The sequence below is a fragment of the Mastigoproctus giganteus genome, chromosome 8 (assembly GCF_048544385.1).
Source record: "Mastigoproctus giganteus isolate SK-2022 chromosome 8, ASM4854438v1, whole genome shotgun sequence".
In the NCBI taxonomy this organism is placed as follows: domain Eukaryota; kingdom Metazoa; phylum Arthropoda; class Arachnida; order Uropygi; family Thelyphonidae; genus Mastigoproctus; species Mastigoproctus giganteus.
In genome coordinates, this window is record NC_143582.1 from 45,400,498 (window position 1) to 45,423,970 (window position 23,473).

Genomic DNA, 23,473 nt, shown 5'->3' on the forward strand with positions numbered 1-23,473 from the left:
AATGCTATTCTTTGTATAGAGTTTATTTTTCTCTTGTTTTTATTCATATATTTTTATTCACTATGAATATGGTCCTGTGGAACCATATTCATAGGTAATTAGTGGTTGCAATATTGTTTTATAGATCAGCATTAAAGTTCTTCTTAATACCCAATCATACCTGCTGATCCGGGCAATCAAACTAGTATATTTCGTACCCCCTTAGATGATAGATAGTTGGGATAAATGACAGCCTGGTGTGTGAAATACTAATCCTAGATATTTTAGTTCTTGAACCATTTTTATTGAATTACCGAATATTTTTAATAGAAGTGTCGGGGGGGGGGGGTATTCAGGAACCTAAGGTACCTTTGAAAAGAATGGGATTAGCTTTTTTCTGTAGATATTCTAAACTTGTGGCGTATTTTTGCAGTTGTTCCATTGCAGAGTTGGAACGACCATCAATTACCACCCTGGTGTTTCCTTTGGAAGATGGGGCTTCCGCAAAGGCAGCTTTGTCCGTTGGACTAAGATCTAGGCTCTTAATCACAGAAATTCATCAAGTACTGTGATCCAAAAATATGGATCCAATACGGAACCTTGTGGGCAGCTTTTGGTCACAGGGGTGTGATCTTCTGATACCAGCTCTCGTTGTAGCACAGTTAGTATAATCGCCGTCCTCCTCATACCGGGCGGACAACATCTAAGTTCGAATCTCATCAATGGCGCGTGGAATTTTTATAGATTTTTTTAACAACGTAGCTGAGTTAGACGGTCTCTCAGGCGAGGGTAGCGTGGTTTTTCGTCCAGCAAACAGCAGATCGCCCATAGAGCACACCCAATTTACAGATATATACATGGGATGCACCTGTGAATAGATACAAGCTGGTCTGTAATCAAGTCGCAAAGGAGGTTAGGCAAGCAAAGGCAGATTATGAAAAATCTTTGGCAAAGAATGCAGAGGAAAACAGCAAAAACTTCTTTACTTATATAAACTCTAAAAGGAAGGGGATAAATCAGATTTGTCCCTTGATATCAGTGGTTTGACTAAGATGATCATTCTCAGATAGCTGCCGAACTAAATGAATATTTTGCATCTGCATTCACACAAAAGGAATGCGTTATTCAAGGAGGAGAGGGCCAGATGTTTATGAAACTCTTAACAGTGAGTTAAATGATTTTGTAATAACTGAGAGCAAAGTGGAGGAGAAACTGTTGAAGTTAAACATAAGAAAGGCACCTAGGGTGAATGGGATCTATCCAGTTATATTAAAGGAGGCAGCAAAGGAAGTAAGCAAACCCTTAGCCATAATTATGAGAGCATCCTTGGACTCGGGGGAAGTCCTCACGGACTGCAGATGTGCAATTGTGTATCTCCAATTCACAAAGGGGGATCAAAGGGTGACACAAGTAATTACAGACTGGTTAGTTTGACTTCTGTTCCAGGGAAAATAATGGAGTCGCTGGTTAAAGAAACATTGCAGGATCATTTAGACAAGACTACAGCAATAATTCAGACACAGTATGGGCTTGTCAAGGGGAAGTCTTTTTAATTGGATACTATGATGTGGTCACAAAGGAACTGGATGCAAAAAATAATTTTGATATCATATGCTTGGATTTCAGGAAAGCTTTTGATACCGTTGCACATGGAAGACTACTGTACACATTGGAGCAGCATGGTATTAAGGGCAAGTTGCTACAATGGATAAAAGGATGGTTGAGTGTGAGAAGACAATGAGTGATGGTCAATGGGTACTGCTCTACGTGGACTAATGTTATTAGTGATGTCCCTCAGGGTTTGGTGTTGGGCCCATTGTTGTTTTGTTTATTTATCAATGATATTGATGAAGGTATATCAAGCTTAATGTCAAAGTTTGCAGATGATACAAAGGTTGGAAGGGTTGTTAATAACAGTAATGACAGTAGGCTGCTACAACAGGATCTGGAAAAGTTGGGTAGATGGGCTGCAACTAAAGTTTAACACTGACAAATGCAAAGTACTGCATATGGGTAGCAGTAACCACGGAGAAATGTACCACTATGTGGTGTTACATAGTCAGGGTAGTGGAAAATGAAAGAGACCTTGGGGTAATTGTGCAGTCAGATATGAAGTTTTCTTAGTAGTGCAGACAGGCTGCCAGAGTAGGTCATGGGGGTCTTGTCAATGGTATACAGGATTTTTGCGAGCAGAGATAAGGAGGTGATTATCCCCTTCTATAAGGCAATGGTCAAGCCACAGGTCTGGAAGCCTCATTTCAGGAAGGATGTAGAGTTGCTAGAACGAATACAGAGAAGGGTAACAAGATTGGTGAAGGGAACAAAGGGGCGCTCTTATGAAGAAAGGCTTAAGTTTTGCAAATTGTAGTTTCTGGAGACTAGACGCCTGCGAGTCGATCTGATTGAGGTGTATAAGGCCTTGAATGGATCGAGTAGGCTTAATACTGATGGGATTCTTCCTCTTGCTTAGATTACAGACCTGAGGGGGCATAGATTCAAACTGAGGAAAGAGAGTTGTAGAATAGATGTGCGGAAGTTTGATTTTAGCCAGCAGGTAGTTGATTGTTGGAGGAAACTTCCGCCAGTTGTGGAAGTTGATAGCTTAAATAAATTCAAGGCAGAACCAGACAAACATTTGGAATGAATTTGTGGGTGAAATGGGAAAGGGTTTTTTTTTTTTTTTTTTTTTGCTGATACTGTAATAGTTTGCTTTCTTGCATCCTTTCACTTCGGTGTTGGCGAAGGTAAATATACCCATTGTTTGTTTCTGGGTCATAGTGACTTACCCATCGTCATAATTCAGTCGAAACAATCATTAACATTTTCTTTAGAAAGATCCAATAATTGCGCTGAACACTCCTTCCTGTGGAGCTGTTGAGGAGGTTTCAATAGTCGGAACCCATCGTCCTATCACCTTAGACATACATAGATTATGGTGCAGACAGATCCGTGGCTAATTTTCAATTCATTTGACTATAAAATTTATAGTCACATGTTTGTCTTCATGGACTAGCTATTCCACTTTAGCCACAATGCCATATGTGGTTGAGATGGGCGTTCCTTTTCTTGGGGCATTGTGCACATGCTTCGCCCACACCTAGCCCTCGTGGGTAGCACAGTTGATAGAATCGCGGTCCTCCCTACACAGGATGGAAAAGACTTCAGTTCGAGTCTCGTCGATGACGTGAGGAATTTTTATGGGATTTTTTCACAACGTGGCTGGGCTAGTCGGTCTCCGGCGAAGGAAGCATGGTTTTTACTCCCGGAAACTTTTTTCGTCCAGAAAAAGAGAAAATCGACCACAGAACACACAATTTACAGACAGTATATATGAAGCAATATGGCCTAAGTCGCTAATGCTCCAAAAATACTACAACAACACTCGCATCTGAACTCTCTCTCCCTCCCTACCTCCCAAGTTTTTCACAGTCTCTTGAACGTAGTTAGGTAACCGATGGATCTAGAAAAACAAATAAATATACATTAACTTATGAGACTTATCAGTCTATATACACATAATATCAAATCCCTAACTTATATATTTCTAGGTGAGGGTAAATACTTGTTGACTGTCCCTGGTATATATTTCAAGATGTATTCTCCATTTCTCTTCTGGCTTTTCCATTGCTGTCAGCACATTGCTTGTTTTAATGGTATTATAAGAAGTTTGAATTTGTCCCAAGTCGTGTAAGTTTCTCCATACCATCTCCTCCCCTTCCACCGCTCAGCCCAATTGTAGTCTGAATCGTTAGCTCGGCTTTAATATCTATATTTAGATCACGCTTGTGAAATTTTCTTATTGACACAGCACTAATTATCGCCATAGAGTACTGCGAAAAGGGGTGGGGGGGGGGGAAGAAGCTTTTTAACCTGTTCACTGAAATAGGTTGGAAGATATGTAAAGAGGGAGATGCTCAAAAATTAAAGTCACCCTGCTGGCATGGCCTGCTCATCTTTTCTCTCATAATAATTTTGCTCAGAGAATGCCTGTTTTCTGGAATTTTCTGTGCCTCACAACTAGCTTTCCTTTAATTAAGTTTATTCACTCGATATTAATAATCATTTCGATTCCGTCAGAAACGGCAGTGATGCTTGGATGCAACTTGTCATCTTTATCTGCTGTCTTCAAGTTGTCGCATAATGTCGATAGCATGTTTCTTCACAATCGTGTAGCTATTTAGTTTTCCTCTTCATAGTGTTGTTCGACAGTTTAGAAGGGGAAAAAAAAAAAAGCAACGTGTAGCCCCCCACCACCTCTCTCACTCTCTCTGAAAAGTAGACAATGTTTTAGTCATGTCTCCTAGCAGCCTTTAGATGCTTACTAATTCTAGTAGCAGGTGCGCAGTAGTGCGTAGAAGTGGGTAGAGAAATAAATCAACTTTAGTCTGTAAAATGCATTTACAGTGCTCCAAGAGGAGACAGGAGAATTCTGACCTGTGCTGTTGTAGAATTGTGTAGAGCAAAATAAACATCGCGTCTTCCTCCGTATTCAAGTAAGACAATAAGAACCAGAGCAAGGCGACAGACATGCGCATAAATATATCGAAATGTTCACTTGTGACTGACTGTAAGGCTGACGGAACGACTTTCTCCACACACACACACACACACACGTATATATGCGTGCGTGATTTTTATTTACAGAATATTTTATTTGTAGAAATTCATTATGAGATATGCTTAACAGTCTAAAAAAAATTACATCTTTTAACTGTTGGATGTTGTCGTTATTTCAGTCATTAATCTAATATGCTACAGTTATTACAATGAACTTTTATTTATAGTCCATTGGAGGTTAAGGACGAACAAGAATAATATGAGAGCCGAAAAGAAAATTTTTCTCCTTGTAAGTGAAACGATGTTCTTTTTGATATCTAAATATATAGTGGTTTTCAAAATTAAAATAACACTGAAAATCGGATACTATGAAAATTACACGAAACATGGACGAAAGAAAAATTACTGGTAAGTAAATTAAGGTATGAAACATGCAAAAATAATAATAAAATAAACGAAACATCAATTTTTAAATGCAAGGTAAACGGGTTAGAAAAATTAATGTGGGTTTACTGAGATGTAGGCAAACAGCATGTCATTAATATGCGAATTTCGTGAGGGAATTGTGAGGGAAAGTAATTCGTGTGCTTGGTTAGGTTTCAGGTCAACATATAGTGTAAGCGATTTCTTTTGTTATTCTTCTGTTCATAAAAAACCAGAAATTTCTCTAGTGACACTAGAGAAATGCTCTTATCTATTGGGACGAGGATCCCACCCCACCCAAAACTATTTAGGATTCCTCGTTCAGACATGGTGCCATTCTCGGATACTGTTGGCTACCTGTGAGACCATCCTGAAAGTATCTCTCTCAGCATTGTTTTCAGCATAGTTCCACGTATTAAATTCTCTTAGAGTCAGGTACATGGAATGCTAAATCAACCTTGTCGATAAACTTATGCCCATTGTTGCTGGGTCTGGAATATGATTTCTGCTTTAGAAATGTTCCCTGTTTGTCAAGGTCAAACTACATATTCTAGTTTGTTTGTTTGTTATTTGGTTTTTAGGAGCATTAGCAACTAAGGCCATATTGCTCCGAACATATTCTAGTGCATAAAGGCATATGCGTGCGTAACCGTTGAGACACAGTGGAACCAGGAGTTTGTGTCTTCGCAGAAGTGTTCTTGCCGAGGTAATGTTTAGAGATTACTGATGTACGAAGATAATGACATTGAAATTGAGGCCGTTTCGATATTGTAGAAATTCTTCCCGTGCTCCAGAATCTCTGTCAAATCCTTCACCGTTATTATGTATGTATTATTTCGGTTCACTCGAACAACCTGCACATCTTACTTGTAACTGGCCCTCTTGAACGTTTCCACTGCCTTTTTAAAATTCGTTTATATGCGGCATTTCTCCAAGAAATAGAGGAATCAAGCAGAGGGATGCTCGCTTTTATTAATTTGAGACTGCAGTTGCAATCCCCCAGGCGGAGGTATAGAATCCTCCCTCCCCAATAAACTAAGAGTTCCTTTCTCTTAAGCATGAAATGAAAACCGACTTGAAATAGTAATAGCCGTACAGTGCAAGGAAGCCAGAGGCTTTTGCTGCACTGACGGGGGGGTGGTATTACTAACACCAGATGGCATTGCTTATTTTGCTGTTTTCAAACCAACCAACTAATTAATCCGATTATTAACGAATGTCAGCATACTTAATAATCATTTCCCCAGTACGACATGTTGTAGGTTTTTTTAAGGCTCATTAGCAACTTATTGCTCCGTATTTATATACGGAGATGGCATGTGTTCTTTGGTCAGTTTGCTGAACGAAGAACTCGCGTTTCCGGGAGAAAACACCATGCCACGCTCTGAAATTCCTAAAAATTCCTCGCGTCATTGACTGGATTCAAATTCGGATCTTTTCCACCCGGTGTGGAGAGGACGGCGATTCTACCAACTGTGCTACATATGAGGGGACAGTACGGAATATTCAATGACAACCAACAGAGCACAGTTCTAGTAATGGGATTACTATATATTCATTTTCCTAATATTCCACTCGTCGCCCTCGTGGATAGCAAAGTTGGTAGAATCGCGGTTCATCCCACACCTGTTGGAAAAGATCTGAGTTCAAATCTTGTCAATAATGCAAAGAATTTTTATGAGTCTTTTTCACAACATGGCTGTTAGTCTTTCTCAGGCGAGGACAGTGGGTTTTTCCCTACCGGAAAATGGGTTTTACGAGTGGAAAAAACCGGATCAACACAAAATCGACTACAGAACATCAACAGGTCTTAGCAGATTTCCTACCTGGAGAATTTAATTTCTCTTGTTAACAGCTTGGATGTCCACTTTTAGGGTGTACAGTACTTATAACGTAATGCGTTCAAAATTAGGCCTCGCATAACGCGAGTTCGATTAACGCGATATTCAGTTAACGTTATTTGAAAAATGATACCAGTTTTCACTTTACACGATGAAAATTTCCAGTTAACGCGATCTTTTTTTTTTTTATGCGATAGTTGAAAAAGATTTGAATCGCGCGTTAAGCTTACCGCGAGTCGTACGGTCAATAAACCAACGTTTGCCTGCTGCCCGCCTCGGTGTGTTCCATCAACCATCGGAAGAAGACGTGTTTGTCTCCTGCTAATAAAGTCAATGCAGACTTGCATTTAAAAATTCAAATTTTTAAATGAGCCAGATGAAAATGTTACCGCGAAGGAGATAACGGTAAAAGAATTAGATGAAATCTTTCGTATCGCATAGAACCTCAAACAAAAGGTTTGATGTTCTCTGCGATATTTATTTCGCCAGGGCCCAGAGAAGATTGTTGTCGGCTATCGGAAATTGATTGATGAAAAGAGAAAGTCAACACTGTTCAAATATTTCCGCAACAGTAATTTCTTCATTGTGTATTTTATGTCCGAGGTTCCCAAAGTTTCTCGGTTCACGGCGCCTTTAATGTCTTAGTAATTTTTTCAAGGCGCACCCAGACCAAAAGAAATACCTAACAGTTTCGTTTAGTAGTTAGATCCAAACAACTTAATAAGAAATGCTGAAACTGTGAACTACCTCGAGCTAGTAGTATATGGGCTGAGTTGCTGATGCTTTTAAAAACCCTACAGCAACAACAACGCCAGTGATCCACCTGTATGCTATTTAATTAATTTATTTCTCTCTTTGATGTTTCAGTTGTAACATTTAACTAAGCATATCACAAATATTGCTTCCTCTGCATCGAAAACTTAGAATTTTTCCTTCAATCTCAGAGATACTGTGCTTAAAAAAGTGGGAGGTATTGAATGGAATGTGTTTGCTGTGGCTGAGGACAGTTACCAAATCAGTGATCCAAGAATCAGAGGGAAAAGCATGGGCAGCAGCGGGTTGAACTTTGGCAACTATCTTTATTGAAAGAGGGGTCAAATATATTTGAGCTACTTTTCACCAAGAATCGAAGCTGTATCAAAAATATGACAGTTTCATGAACCGATAACGGGGAGCAATCATAATTTCATAAATGGGTGGTATCCAAGGGGAACTACGGCGGACTCGGGTATTTCTCTATGGAGCTATTTAAGGTCCATAGAGAAATACTAACGAACTGGGGTATTTAAAGGATGTATCCTGGAAATAACAAATACATTTGTTCCAGTTGTAAAGTACCGGAAAAGAAAGATTGCATAATGGATGACAAGTCAGCTGAAAGACAACTGAGAGAACGTAAAAAGCACGAATAACTATAAACAGATATTTAATAAAACCACCAACGGGGTAAGGCTTGCTCACTACCAAATACGGAGGATGTGGAAAGGTCAGGGAATGACCACCGCATATCCCTGGAGCAATATGGCCTTAGTTGCTAATGCTCCTTAAAAAAAAAAAAAAAAAGGCTTGCTGATTAAGAAAAGTTGGCGACGAGAGCTAAGAACGTTGAAACGGAATTAGACTCAGACAAGGACTGTCTCATAAGTAATGCAGCTTTGGCCATTAATTTTAATTTTTTATTTATTTATTTTTTTTTTAAGAAATTAGAAATTTCTAAAGTTGAAATTTATATCGTTTGGGAAATATATATACATTATACTATTTCGTATCTACCGTTTTTTTTTTTTTGTTTTTTTTTTATCGTTTTCACTATAGTTCTTAGCTGTTGTAAAAGAAACCCTATGATTGTCCTTTTTCCGCTCACCATTCCTCAAAATGTGCTTCCCACGAAGATATCTCTTCGTAAACGAAGGGAGGGGAATCAAAGAACAAGACTAGTCGGATTGTGCACAGGATGAGGCAAAGTCACCGTCACAGGGCTGCAATTCTTCATTACTGTGTATCGTGTCATTTTTGAGGTCTGATGTAATTTTGTGTCCTGTTAGAGCCTTTTTTGTTTGTTTGTTTGTTTGTTTTGTAGACCTAGTAACCTTATCAAGTGTTTGGCGGTATCATCAGTTATAGTCTGACCTTTCTAAGAAATCAACCAGAATTGGGCATTCTCTATCCCAAAACAGGTGGCCATAATTTTTTGTGGCGCCTCCGTAGCCAGATGGGAAGGAGCAGCAGTGCGTAGCACACGCTTCTTGATTAGACCGGGGTTCGAGCCCGTCACCACCAAATACAAAGGATGCGGAATGGTCAAGGGAATGACCACCGCATATCAGAGCAATATGGCCTTAGTTGCTAATGCTTCTAAAAACCAAACAAACATAATTTTTTATGATGATTTGGCATTTCGAGGTTTTTTCCTTCACTGAAAATAACAGATATGTCCGTTCCATAGACTGACGTTTAGAATAAGGGTCGAAATGGAAGATTCAGGTCTCATCACCAATTATCAGACCTTTAAAAAAGCTCTTTGTAAGACATTGTACATTGCATTCTTACAACAGGTCTTAGCAGATTTCCTACCCGGAGAATTTAATTTCTCTTGTTAACAGCTTGGATGTCCACTTTTAGGGTGTACAGTACTTATAACGTAATGCGTTCAAAATGGTTAATACAGTAGACTGTCGAAATAACGGCACATTGAGATCGGTTGCATACATACAGCGCAGATATATTGCAGTGCCGAAAAAAAGAAAAGAAAATGGCAAGTCACGTGATTACTGTATTTGTTTACGTTTGCCATTTGCAAAGTGAATTCTGTACTGACATCACGGATTATACCGCTGTTTTACATTTATTTTAAATTAAAAATCCCTCACTATGGTTCCTAATGGCACGCTGAATTCTGATTTGATCCTTCCACTTGTTCATATTACGAACCTAAGGGGGCATAAATTCAAATTAAGAAAAGACAGATGTAGAATAGATGTGCGGAAATTTGCCTTTAGCCAGCGTGTGGTTAATTGCTGGAACAAACTTCCATCTGTTGTTTTGGAAGTTGATAGGTTGAATAAATTTAAGGAGGAACTGGACAGGCATTTGGAGGGAATGGTGTGATTTTTTTTTTTTTTTTTTGGCTGATGCTGCATAAGCTTATACAAATGCTTTCTTGCATCACATGCCACTACTACTACTACTAATCCAAACTATTACATTAGGGTCATCCGGAGTGTTAATGCATATACCATTGTGTATTGTGTCTGTAAATTTCGCGTTTTCTCTGCTCGATTTGCCTGTTTTGCTGGACGAAAAACCCTAGTTTATGGGGGAGGGAACCTTTCTATCTACGCCTGACAGCCACTAACTCAGCCACTGTGTGAAAAAAGCCTATAAAATTCCTCGCATCATCGACGGGATTCGAATCCCGGCTTTTTCCACCCGGTGTGGGGCGGACGATGGCAACACCGCTGTGCTACGTGCTGACTAAACTTGATATAATAAAAAAAATAGAACGGGGCGTAAGCAGAAGTGTATTGATGCATTCTTAATCTCTATTTCTTATTTTGCCTCATTATTTCTGCATTAAATACATTAAAAATAAAACTTTCTAGATAACGGCAAAATCGAAATAACGGCACCCTGAATCCCGGAAGGTGCCGTTATTTCGAAAGCCTGATGTACACGTCTTTACAAACACTCTGGTGCTTGCTTCATTACATATTTGGTTATTGTCCTGTCTTTTTGAATATTTTTATCCAAAATCTTAGTATTTTCTTCGGTACACGCAGGTATTTGGTGTTTCGCTATCTGACTGGAGACAATGTCAGTGACCTTACAACCCATCTACGAACACTGTTATATCAATAGTGTCTTATTGATATATTTACCTCGATTTTTTAATGAATCCGGAAAGCTGAGTTTTTCCTTGATTGAAAAGGAACTCTCTCACTCACTGTTGGCAGAAAGTTACATCAGTGTGACTGCCCATAATGTCAGATCTGTAATAGACAGAAACTTTTATTTTAGCATGTCTTAATATCTATACTAGCTCTATATGAAACTTCATAATGCTAACTCAATCACAAAAAAAAAATTGTTGTCTAAGTGGCACTACTTAGCGACGACCCTTGTATATTGCACTCGCCGCTATCACGTGATTATAAGTTGTATGCTTTTCGTAACGTCATAAGACGATGGTGGGGGAATACCTTGGAATATCTTATTCAGGTGTGGAGTGTTCATTTAAAGAATGATATAGAACTTCTGACGAAGGTGCAAAGAAGGGAGACTAGATTGGTGAAGAGGCGCTATGCGCTTCACCAATCTTAAGTTCCTGATTATTATATGTTCCTAACTGGCATTATTCGTGGCACTATTCGTTGCGTAGCACGTCAAGAAATCTGTTGATATGCTTTATGCAAATACTTAAATCATCGATCCTCAGTCAACCTACTACAGTACTTTAAGGTGCCACAGGCTTCTTAAAGGGATAACACTAGTTTAGAGAAAACTTCATTCAGATCAGCCGTAATCATCCTTTGACAGGGCCTCTAATACTCTAATAGGCGTTTTAAACTCGTCCAGTGGCAGAATGTGTATTAACTCAATGTCGTAATTCCATAATAGTCCGATTATGGAAGTATTGAATAACCGCACCTCTTATTCTTATAAGATGCAAGTATGCATCTCACGAACGAATGTAATATTCTTCCCCCCCCCCATAATGGAATTCATTGAGGTTTTGAAAGATTGAAAACTCATTTTTTAACTTCCAGTCCCATCAGTGGAAGAGTCGGTTGGAAAGTGATACATCATGAAACTCTCTTGTAATTTAGATTACAAGCAGATAGTCGTTTTGTCTTTATTTTCCGAAATTTTGGGCAAAGTCCTTCTTACATGAAAGTGATAATTTAAACTTTTTAATGTCATTTGGAGCAAGAAATATCCGTGCTTTTTTTTTTTTAATGTATAACTGCTATTCTAATTTGAGCGAAATTAGACTTTCCATTTACAATTCTGGAATTCTCTCACCCTCTCTGACACACGCACTTTGTTGTGTCTGCGTTGAGTATCTTATTAATATCAGAACTAGGACTGACGCGGGCCTGTCACAGTCAATATGCTCCAGTCATCACTCATAAGTTATTTGACAGATTGCACTTCGTAATACTCCTACCAATCGGCACCTTCGCTTATTGGTTTCTCTTAGGACGTCGAACTTTTCTCTTCTCCTACTCATCACTTGCTTCTGATTGATCTCCAGCTGCTAGAGGGCAGGTTGAAATTTCTGGTGGTGAATCTTCACTACTGCTGAATGACAATACCTCAGTTAATTAAACTTTATCATTAATAGTTTTGTTGTAACAATTTTATGTGGTAATCTATGATTTTAAAAAATATATATTTTTTTTATTTCACTTTTTTTTTTTTTTTTTTTCATCATCCAATACTTAATTTTTACAGATTGCTTATCTTCCAACAAATGAGATGTGAAACTGTTATAAACTGTTTAATCCTCAGTTAGAATTATGAAACTTTAGATGGCATGTATAATCAGCCTTAGTGTTTCTTGATATAATCTGTAGAACAGTATTATAGGGGGGGGATATTTTAAAGTGACAGTCAGCAGTGGAAAAAATCAAATCAAAATTCGTTTGCTTTACCTACGATCCCTGAGAGACTTCCTGCTCTAAGACCGAGCGCCGAATATTCGGCGATACCGGTACACATTCAGTTTAGAGACAAATACCGTTATCGGTATTTATTACGGTCTGCCTAAATTTCTGATATCTTTTTACATTGTTTAACATTGCCAGAATTGCAGAATCCGCTGTACATTTAAAAATCTGAGATATCTTGGACAACTGTCTCAAAGTTTGTCTTCTCATCAGCTGACAGGTGGTCTCTATAAACGTATGCCGAACTGTGAATAATGCTTTTTGTATGAGTGAGCAGCCAAGCTGTGTATAGAAGTAAAATTTCCGTTTAAAACCACTACAACCATTATGTTTACCTTCAACTCCTAAGATTGAGCATGTCGCAGTACAATAATGTAGGATTGCAGAGGTATTTCAACACAGTAAGTAAAATTAGTTCAAAACTCTTACGTAGGCTTTACCTGCGTCGATAATGTAGAGACTGATCATGAGTTTAAAATATTTCTGCTAATTCTTAAGCGTAAGAGCTTTGATTTTATTTGACCCACTGCGTTGAAATACGTCTGCAATCCTATAGTATTGTACTGCGACGTGCTCAATCCTAAGGTTTAAAGATAAACATAATGGTTGTTATCGTTTTAAATAGAAGTTTTACTTCTCTATGTCGCTTCGCTGATCACTTATACAGGGCGGTTTTAATCACCGTCCTCCCCATACCGGTTGGAAAAAGGCCCCGGTTCGAATCCTGTCAATGACGCGTGGAACTTTTATGGACTTTTTTTTCTCCTCTCTCATTCTGTGTCTGAGTTAGTCGCTCTGAGGCACAGATAGCAAGCTCCCCCCGGAGACTCGAGTTTTTCTTACAGCAAAACAGGAAAATCGACCAGCAACGCATGCAATTTATGGAAGTAATACACAGAAGCTTATAAGTTCGGTCTTGAGTGGCCCTAATATTTAGAGTTTTTGTTCAGATATACAAAACACATTGACACTCGAGGTTTTCATCCAGAAAACAGAAAATCGACCTCAGAACACACGCAGTTTACGGACATTATACACGGAGCAATATGGCCTTAATCGCTGATGCTCCTAAAACCCTACTAGAACAACAAAACACTTTATTCATAGTTCGGTGTATACGTATTAATAGAGACCACCTACCAGCTGATGAGAAAGCAGTAAGCTTTGAGAGTTGGGATTGTGAGAGTGATAAAGATTGGCAGCTATTTTTCTTCTCTGTCTTTCGCCGATTCACCTATTCCGTTGATGCTATACAGGGAAAAAAAGAAAAGGAAACTTTGGAAAGGACTGCTGATAATGGTATTTGGCTGATGTTGTTTGGTTTTTTTTTTTAGGAGCATTAGCAACTAAGGCCATATTGCTCCGGGATATGCGGTGGTCATTCCCTGACCTTTCCGCATCCTCCATATTTGGTGGTGACGGGCTCGAACCCCGGTCTAATCAAGAAGCGTGTACTATGCACTGCTGCTCCTTCCCACCTGGCTACGGAGGCGCCGGTATTTGGCTGAAGTTAAGCATAAGTCAGTAATAAATCCTAGCGCCGGGTATTTGGTGTACCTTCTGTGAGAGTAGAAAATCTCCATGATCGAAATCGAACACCGGTAAAGTGTAAAGGAATTTTAATTTAATTTTAAAAATATTTAAACTGTTTTTGGTAAAGCGTTCCTGTAATAAAGAATGTTTCATCATCATCTCTCGTTTAACATATTGACTTAGGGAAAATTTATTAAATAGTCCTTCCTTCCTTCAAGAAAATAAAGCCCTCGTGGGTAGCACCGTACTCCTCACACCGGGTGGAAAAGACCCGAGTTCAAATCCCGTCAGTGAACCAAGAAATTTTGGTCTTTTTCACAATATGGCTGAGTTAGCCGGTCTCAAAGCTAGGGTAGCATGCTTTTTCCTCCTAGAAACTCGGGTTTTTATTTTAGCAAACCGATCACATAACACATCAATTTAAGACATTATGTACTGTGTTAATAATGGTTTAAGTTAATTATGTGCCTAAAAACTACAGCAACCAATCAAGAAAATAAACGTACTGCTGTTGTCACTCGTCTGATGGCTGGCTAACATCTTAAATTGTTTACAGTTATTTTCGATGATAAAAAAGATCATTAGGGTCAGAACATAACCGAACCGATTTTGAACATGAATGACAGTAGGCGGTCCAGTGAATCGGATCCTGGTATCACTGTACCAGCGATCATGTTAGCGGTACGTTCGCACCAGTAGTACCAGGTTTTACCAGGAATGTACTTACAACCTAGAAAACAAGCTTTGCACTAACGAGGCGTACAATAGCATTTGTTTGGTAACAGGTGACCGCTGGTTGATAATACAATTTCAGTAGATTGACGCTTTTTGGAACTGCTTTCCCATCACAGTGCAGTAGACATTGTTCGGTCAAAGCCACAGAGAAAATTCTACCATACAGTCTGCATGTAATAGTAAGAATTTCGCAGTGAAACCATGGCTCATCGGAATTAAACACTAGAGAACTGGAAAAGGCCATGAGTTTTAACAAGCAGCACCTTGAAGGTTGCAGGAAAAAGTCATGCTTCTTGGAGACGTAGACCAGTGTGGAAAAGTTATGGTTATTGTTTCTTTCAGGACTGCCCAGGATTTATGGATTTCTACTCAGTGTGCGTAGTTAAATATACCGGAGGAACATTGTCTTCATTATCTCTGCAGGCTAAAAAGATGAATCCTTGGTGTTCCGACACCAAATGGCTATCTTAGAGTTGTATTCATAATAAATTATCCACCGATAATAAGTGCTGCTTGCACTTATGTTCGGTGAACTGTTGAGGGAAATAAAACTAGTTAAGTTGACTAGAAAGGGTGCTAAACTAGATCTTGTTTTTTCCATCAATGCCTTTAAATGTCATTGAAAAATTGTTCTCAATACCCTCTGATCATAAGGTTTTATCATTTGACTACGTGAAAGTAACTTATACCCATTTTAATGAAAGGCGTCATTGTTTCAGTTTTAGAAAGACTGGAAGCTAATTAACATTGTTTTTACACATATTGATAGGGGCAACTGGTTTAATCTTCCAACTCCTTCGCTAAGGAATTTACGGATTTCATCGCTGAAGTACTGGAAGATATTATTCTCCGTAGTATTCTGTATGATTGGATGGATTATGGATAGTATGCATTCTGTATGATATAATGAGCAAATTAAACTTAAAAACATATATCTTGTCTTGAACATTACAAAATTACAGAGAACCTTAATATTTTGACTTCTTTTGAGGAAACTCCTCAGGCTAACAAAAATCTTATCTCCATTCAAAATAGTATATCCACTAACAATGATGTTAAGTCATTTTGGAACAATTAGAAAAGTGAAACATTTCGTAGTCACTTTGCATTCTGCTCATATAATCGGAGTGTGCAGTGTTTGTTAAGTGCCAAAGCAACTAAGGCTATACTGATGAGAAAGGGAATCAATATATTGTGTCTGTAAATTGCTTGTAATTTGTGATAGATTTCTCTGTTGTGAAAAAAAAAAAAAGAGCATAAAAATTCTTAGCATCATTGACGGGATCCGAATCCAGGCCTTTTCCACCGGTGTGGGGAGGACGGAGATTATATTCATTGTGCTACCGCGAGGATTCATACAAGTGAACACTAAAAATGACTTCCCGTTCAGCATGGCTTACTCTTTATTTTTATTTATTTTTTTTTTCTTCTCACATTTGATGATATGAAATCAAACAAATATCTTGTCTTGAACATACGAAGCAACTTATCTCCACTTATCCTTATTATCTCCACTTTTTTTGAAGAAACTCCGTCAGGCGATCAAAAATGTTATCTCCATTCAAAATAGTACATTCACTAATAATGATGTTTATTTACTTACTGAAAAATTAGAAAACTGAGCTTTCTAAATTTTCGCTCTCTGCATTACTTTTCTTCTAAGTAATTACCTACCCTGAACAATTCTGAAATCCCCTCTACCGTGGAATATTTTCCCCACATCTTGGGTGGCACTCCCAAAATATTTCTTAAGCTTCTAAACGCTATTAAAAAAGAACACAGTAAGGTTTATTAATGATCCATTTCATACAAAGTCTCTTCACGCTCTGTCTCATAAACATCCACTTTCTGCTGCATGACTTTTCTATATATACTTCCGTGGGCACTGTTCTTTTGAATTGGCATCTATCCGAACACTGCAACCACTCAGCAGCTATTCACTCCTCACTCCAAACTCATAGAAACAACTTTTTCTCATTTATCCCTTCTGCTTATGTTCTCTAGAACAGCCTTCCTTCCTATTGCTCAAAAATTACAGTGTACCGAAATCCAAGTCTAAATGTCAACAAGTGTCCTAGATCTTCTCAGCTTTCAACAGATGCCCGATGTTATAACTGATAATATTAAGTACTATGGGTTCTAATCCTTTCGAATACCTGTTTGGGATTTTCATTTAAAAAATGTTTTTTTTTTTTTTTTTTTTTATGTGGAAGTCTTGCAGCTGAGATATTGTTGGCATCTCGTAAGATTAGATTTCACTCTTTTAAACGAAATGTCAAGACCTCTACACTGGATTTGGTTGGACCTAAATCCCTCTCACTAAATCATCGAATTCTTGCAATTAGAGAAATATTGCGCTTTACTCGAACAGGTGTAACTCTAGTTATGTTGTGCACCAGATTCATCATCGAATTCTGAAGGCTGTTCTCTGGAAGAGGAATTAGGAGTTGACCGGTCTTCGTTTTGTGGAACTGGAGCAGTAGCGGTTGGGACGTACTACAGATTTTCGATTCGTAGACTTTTTTTTATTTTTTAATATTTGATAACATACCATACAAAAGTAGCAGGGCTTGTCATGATGGTTGTGGGCGCTCTCCATATTCGAGTATAGCAAAAGGCATACCTTTTCGGCTGTCAAGAAACCTAGTGGTCAGGCGCGCGGGTGCATAAGTACACGTGCCTTGAGTGACCGGGGTTCAAGCCCGTGACTACTGAATACGGTGCTGTTTCTTGTATTCTATCTATCTTGTGAACTCCTCTGACCGTTTGGTCGTCCCGGAGTATAAACAGAAAATTTATTTTATTTATAATGTTGACCTGCAGCCACTACAGTAGAAATGAAGTGTTCGCAACTTGTACTGATCACTACAGGCATTTCTAAATAGGCTTCATATGGACCGGAAAACTTGATCCCACCAAAGATGTGATGCCTCGTCCTGCTTCGGACCTACAAGGCGCATTATTGCCTCAGCTGCCAATGCGCCATTAAAAATCAAACCAATCAAAACTTCAGACCTATATAATATGTAGCAATATAGAAAAACGAGTCTGGAGATAACTTACACCTTCGCTAAGTAGACATAGCAAATTAGGTTGGGGGGATCATATAGGAATACCACAGGTGATATCACTTGGTTGGTACATATTTAATACAGTAGCTATAACTGTTTCAAATATATAAAATTATCAATCGAAACCAAAATATTGACACCACAGAAAAATCACTGACACCGTTGGATTTTCAGCATACAAGATATTTACTTGTATAATAAACAGTGAAATGTAAGCAAATCCCCCCCCCTCTTTTTTTTAAGTGCGTCATCAATAAAGCATCAATGGCATTTCCTCAGATAAGCGATTTTGACATCGATTTAACCGATTGATGCAAGTTTAATAAGCATATTGAAAACCTGGTTAGCTTAGCTTATAGAGAATCGGGATTTATTAAATGGAATGCTTACACGTTCCGTGATCCCATTTTGCATTTTTGTTGTTTAAAGCCTTGATTCTATCCAAAATTCCCCACCCCCTATCTGGTCTCCCCTTAGAAAAAAAGTCCATTAATATGAGTTTTCCCGAAAAGAGTCATCATATATGTCACCTTACGAAACTTCATGTTTTACAAATCGATATTTTAGATTTCTAAGAGCTTTGCGAGTATGTTAACCTTTGACATCTCCAACGCCATTGATCAGTCTCTCATATATAATATTTACACAAGATCATCTGGTCATATCTCGTTGCCTAAAATTTTCGGCCTAATGGCTTTTCACCTTCGTCGTGACTCACAAGGGTAACGCTTTCATTATACATGACTATTAGTAAACTGGATGTCAAGAAATTCTCTTTCGTTACCCGAACATCTGCCTTCGTCAACAAGCATCAACTAGACCTTTCTCTCTCTGCTACTTAAGAAATCCTGTCTGGAACAGGATGACTGATGTACTGTAGAATTAATTTTCTCTTCGGTAGGATTCTTTTACCATAATTGAAAGTAGAGACGACCGTTGTTCTTAATTTAATTTGTTTTCATTTTTGTTTTTGCTGGTTGTGTAATTTTTATTTTTTTTTAAAATTTTTATTTTTAAGCTTGCTGCTCGCCATATTATTGTATGCTTAAAGTGGATATTCTCCCCCCCCCCGCCATTTATAAATTTGATTGACAAAAAAAATTACACAAACGCCGTGTGTCCAAGTCCCGGGAATGGATATATTTTACTTATATGGATGTAGCATATCTAGGCGCCCCCGTAGCCAGGTGGGAAGGAGCAGCAGTGCGTAGCACACGTTTCTTGATTAGACCGGGGTTCGAGCCCGTCACCACCAAATACGGAGGATGCGGAAAGGTCAGGGAATGACCCCCGGAGCAATATGGCCTTAGTTGCTAATGCTCCTAAAAAAAAAACAAAAAAAAAAAAAAAAACACCAAATAAGTAGCATATCTGTGAAGTGTTGTAATGAACTTGTATGCCATAGTATCTGTACTTGTACGTGTGAAGCATACTGAATGAATTCGTTCAAATAAGCCCGACGTATTAATGATTAATGCAGTTTCTAACTACTTAAGGCAGGGGTGGTCATCCAGTCCATTGTCAAGCATTTTTAAGTCGATTTTGTTTATTCGTTTGGAAAGTATTTTTTTAAAAGTGAAGGTGCATAAAAATACAATAAATCTTTGTTAATTCGAAACCTGTTTAAAATTCAGGGATATTTCGACACCAAAATACCAATTCCATGCAAATAAATTCTTCGTTAACTCCAAAATCTCGATAATTCTTAATTCGAAATTATTGTTAACCACAAATTTTAGCAATCACACACATATTTGCCCAGTATAATTTAAAAAAAAAAAAAAAAATCTTAATGGGAACCAATAAAATTTTTTGAAAAGAAAGGAACGAAATGTTTGGAATTTCTGGAGTATTCTAACGTACGATGAAGCGATCTGTGTGGTTATCTTGCATACGAGGCGGGGGGATAAAAAAAAAGATTTGTATTAGCCCAGAAGTAGTTGTGATAGAAGGTTGAAACAAACTCCATGCATTACACTTTTTTCAACATAGTCACCTGACAAAATGACACATTTTGCCACCTCTCAATACACTTCCGCAGGTCAGTTTTGTAGAAGTCCTCTGATTGTCCTTCAAACCACCAGTGGCAACAGAAATCATGTCATCATCAGCAAAGTGTTTTCGACGAAGAAAGGACTTCAGGGCAGGAAAGAGAAAGAAATCCGAGGGTGCAAGGTAGGGGGAATAAGTAGTATGCGGCAATTTTATTTATTTATTATTATTTCAAACCCACATTCGTGAACACCTAACTGCAGCATGCGAGGAATGCGCAGGCGCACAGCTTTCCCCGGTTTTTTTTTTTTTTTTTTTTCCTTTTATAGCAGCACGTAGCTTTAGGAGGAGAACGGAATAATACTGCGCATCACAGTACACACCTTTTTTGAGGTAATCTATTAGTATTACACCATGCTGATGCCAACGCTTGGTTGCACCTTTGTCTTTTTTGGGGAGAGGGGTGATTCTGCATGCTTCCGTTGTTTTTACATTTGTTTAATTCTGGGATGGATCCAAGTTTCATCCATGCTGACTAGCAGCGGAAAAAAAAAAAAAAAAAAAAAAAAAACCTATTGCTTTTCCCAGCTCATCGACATTTCATATATGTACATTGTGCCCTCTTCTTCTTCTGGTAAGGGGTTAGAAATCTGGGAACCCGTCTAGCAGACACTTTACTCACATGCAACTGTTGATGAATGATGTTCTCCACAGGTCCTATACTAATTTTGAGCTCTGCATCTAGTTTCTTATGCTAATACGGCGATCTTCCAGGATTAATGCCTCAATTTTTGCAACGCTCTCTTCTTTTTACAGCAGTTTCTGGGATATTTTCACTATGCACTAAGATTCTTCCACATTTGAATTGTTTATACCAATGCGCAACAACGATAACCTGCCAGTCTTCTCCATAAACAGCGACCATTTATTTGTGGATTGTTTTGGGTATTTTCACTTACAGAAAGAGGAACGGAATCATTGATCTGTATTCCACTTTATCCATTGTGACACTTCACTTCGTTCTGCGCTGCAAAGAGAAAAAAAAAAAAAAAAAAAAAATGAATTGTCAGATCGAAACCAAAACGTTTTTTTGGTTGCTATAGAGATTTCAAGGTATCAAACAAAAAAAAAATTTCATATTTCTATCACAGCTACTTCTGACCTCTCCCCATTGTATTTGTGTAAGCTTGTGACTGTGCTAACAGGTCTTGCACACATAACGTTTACCTCAATTTACACGACCCCCGGGTGGGTGTTTGCTTCATCTTATTGCATCTATTAAATCTAAATAAGGAACAAGTTTGACTATTAATCATCTGTCTTCGTTTAGCTGTGAAAAAAAAAAAAATAAATAAAAAAATAAATAATGTAAAGAAGCGCAAAAATATTATTATTATTTTATTAATGTACAAGCTCTTAATAGGAAAAATAATGAATATAAAATAAAAACTCTTCGAAAAGGCATATATCATCCTTATGGTTTCCCTCCTTTAAAGGGATTGATGCTTTCTATAGAAAATATTTATTTAAAATTGTACAAAAACGATGTAATATTCAAAAAAAGGTAAAATTAATAATACACTTACAATATAAAATTCATAACTTTTTATTTCCGATGCAATTGCGCTTTTATTCACGCGCTTTTATTCACGCCTGCAAATTTTTTACCCCCCCCAATCAGCCCCTTTCTTATATCACAAAATAATTTTTTTCTTCACATTCTGTGCAGTTATTTGGAACTACTATTTGAGACTTTTTTTGCATTTCTTCACATATTAGCTTCATCAGTAAAAATATATGTTGATTTCTGCCCAACCCCTTTTTGATTTTTAAATCTTGGGAAGATCAAAAATTGTTAAAGATATTTTGGCAGTTTAAAGGGACTGGACTTATTCATGGTTATTGCTGAGACGGAAACGGAACCTAAGCAATGATTTAGATGTCTTGGGGCCCTGACGCTTATATTTTTAAGTGCCTTAAAATAACGTTGCGATGGCTCCTGACTCAACAGTAAATCGTGGTATGGCGCCCGCATCATTTGGAAGCCCTTGGAAAACTACGTCATTAAACTTCAGTAAAACTGGCATGAGAATTAAAAGCGTAGTTACTGTCCGTAAAAGGATTCTGATTAAAACTCCTAGCATCAGAAGCATTTTAAAAATGGTTGGACACTGCTAGAGGATTGTAATAAAAAAATTCCTGATTCCCTGTGACATTTTTGTACCAAGCGTGGCCACTCTCACTCTCCTGCGTGGTAACGAGAGATTTTTTTCGCATGTTTGAAAAGCTTCTATCTAATGATTGTAAAGCTTGCATTGTACGATGAGGAAAAAATTTTTTTTTTCTCTTCTCCACTCCAGTTCTTTTCAACAACCGTTTTTCGAATTTCTTTGTAAAATGCGGCAATGCTTTGTTCTTGATGGAATAACACAACTTTTGACTTATCGCATTGCGCTCTCTCTCTCTCTCTCACCCCCCCCCCCCTAGCAGCTTTGTTAGGGGTCTCCTCTTCATAGAATTCTCTTTGATTCTTCATCTTTTACTTTGTAATTTACATTTCTCCTGAAATAATCATTGTATTAATATAAAATTTATAAACTACACAGTCTGAAAATAATCAGTAATATATATATATAGTATAATAATACTTTATTTCGGTATAAAACTAAATCTTCGTAAAATAATCCTTTTTGGGATGGCTGTTTCAGTGATTTAAGGCAGCTATTTCAAAATATAAGTGCCCTCGACATAACATCATGTAGAGGGGAACTGATGCAATCTGTACTTCAAATTTATTTTCTATGCTCGTAGCATTAGTGTGTATGCAAGTATACTTGCACCTGTTCTTACTCTTAGTTCCTACTCGTATTTTCGAAGCAGGATCAGTGATATTGGAAAAGAGATTGTCACGGTAGACAAAAGAATGCTTCCTGTTTTCTTGAGGAGTATTTGCACTGATGTGTCCTGGAGATAGTATCAGTTACCTTGTTTGGCTCTGTAAGGCGTCATGTGGCTAGTTCTGCAAAGGCGTTTTTGTATCGCTTGCAATGGTAAGATCTTGAACTTTCCCTCCCGCTTCTCTGTTCTTTCACTATGTGATTATGAAATGTTCTATCAGATAAAGAGCTCAGCGCGTTCGAACAACTCGTGACTGAGTTCTACAATCAGGCTCCTAATGTTTTAAGTATATAGTGTTAATTGTATTAACAATTTCCGGCGATTTCCGCCAACTCCGCGTCAAGCAATGTGATGAATATAAACTGTGTGAAGGCCAGATTTATGTAGGTTTGTGAGTGTTAGTGTGGGTCATGTTGGTTGTGTTCTTCATCCGGTTCTCTTAGCCTAGGGGCTTGTGTTTTCACACAGAACCTCTAGTCTAGTTTACCGTCCAGCACCACGATGAGGCGGGTCGGGCAGTATGGCGTATAAAGCACTGGCGGGGCGAACCCTGTGGTAGCTAAGGCTACAGACAGGAAGAGCCCAGTAAAAGAAAAAAAGTGAAATTGAACAGATAGCGGGGAGATAGGAAATGGGGGAAAGGGGTAGAAGCATAGAGGGGCAGTAGTAAAGGCGCCCGCCTGATTGAAAGGGGGACAGTACAGTACCCCCAGGACAGGATGCTCATCCTGCCCCAGAGGTGAGAATTGATAGTAAACGTGGGGGGTACTGTACT

At 38.2% G+C, this 23,473-nt stretch overlaps 1 protein-coding gene across 3 annotated transcripts in view; it reads left to right on the top strand.

The window, feature by feature from the left end:
- The window catches only part of LOC150081502 (transcription factor 12-like), a 621,638-nt gene that overhangs the window by 312,456 nt on the left and 285,709 nt on the right, over window positions 1-23,473 (top strand). The gene's annotated exons all lie outside the window — the stretch shown is intronic.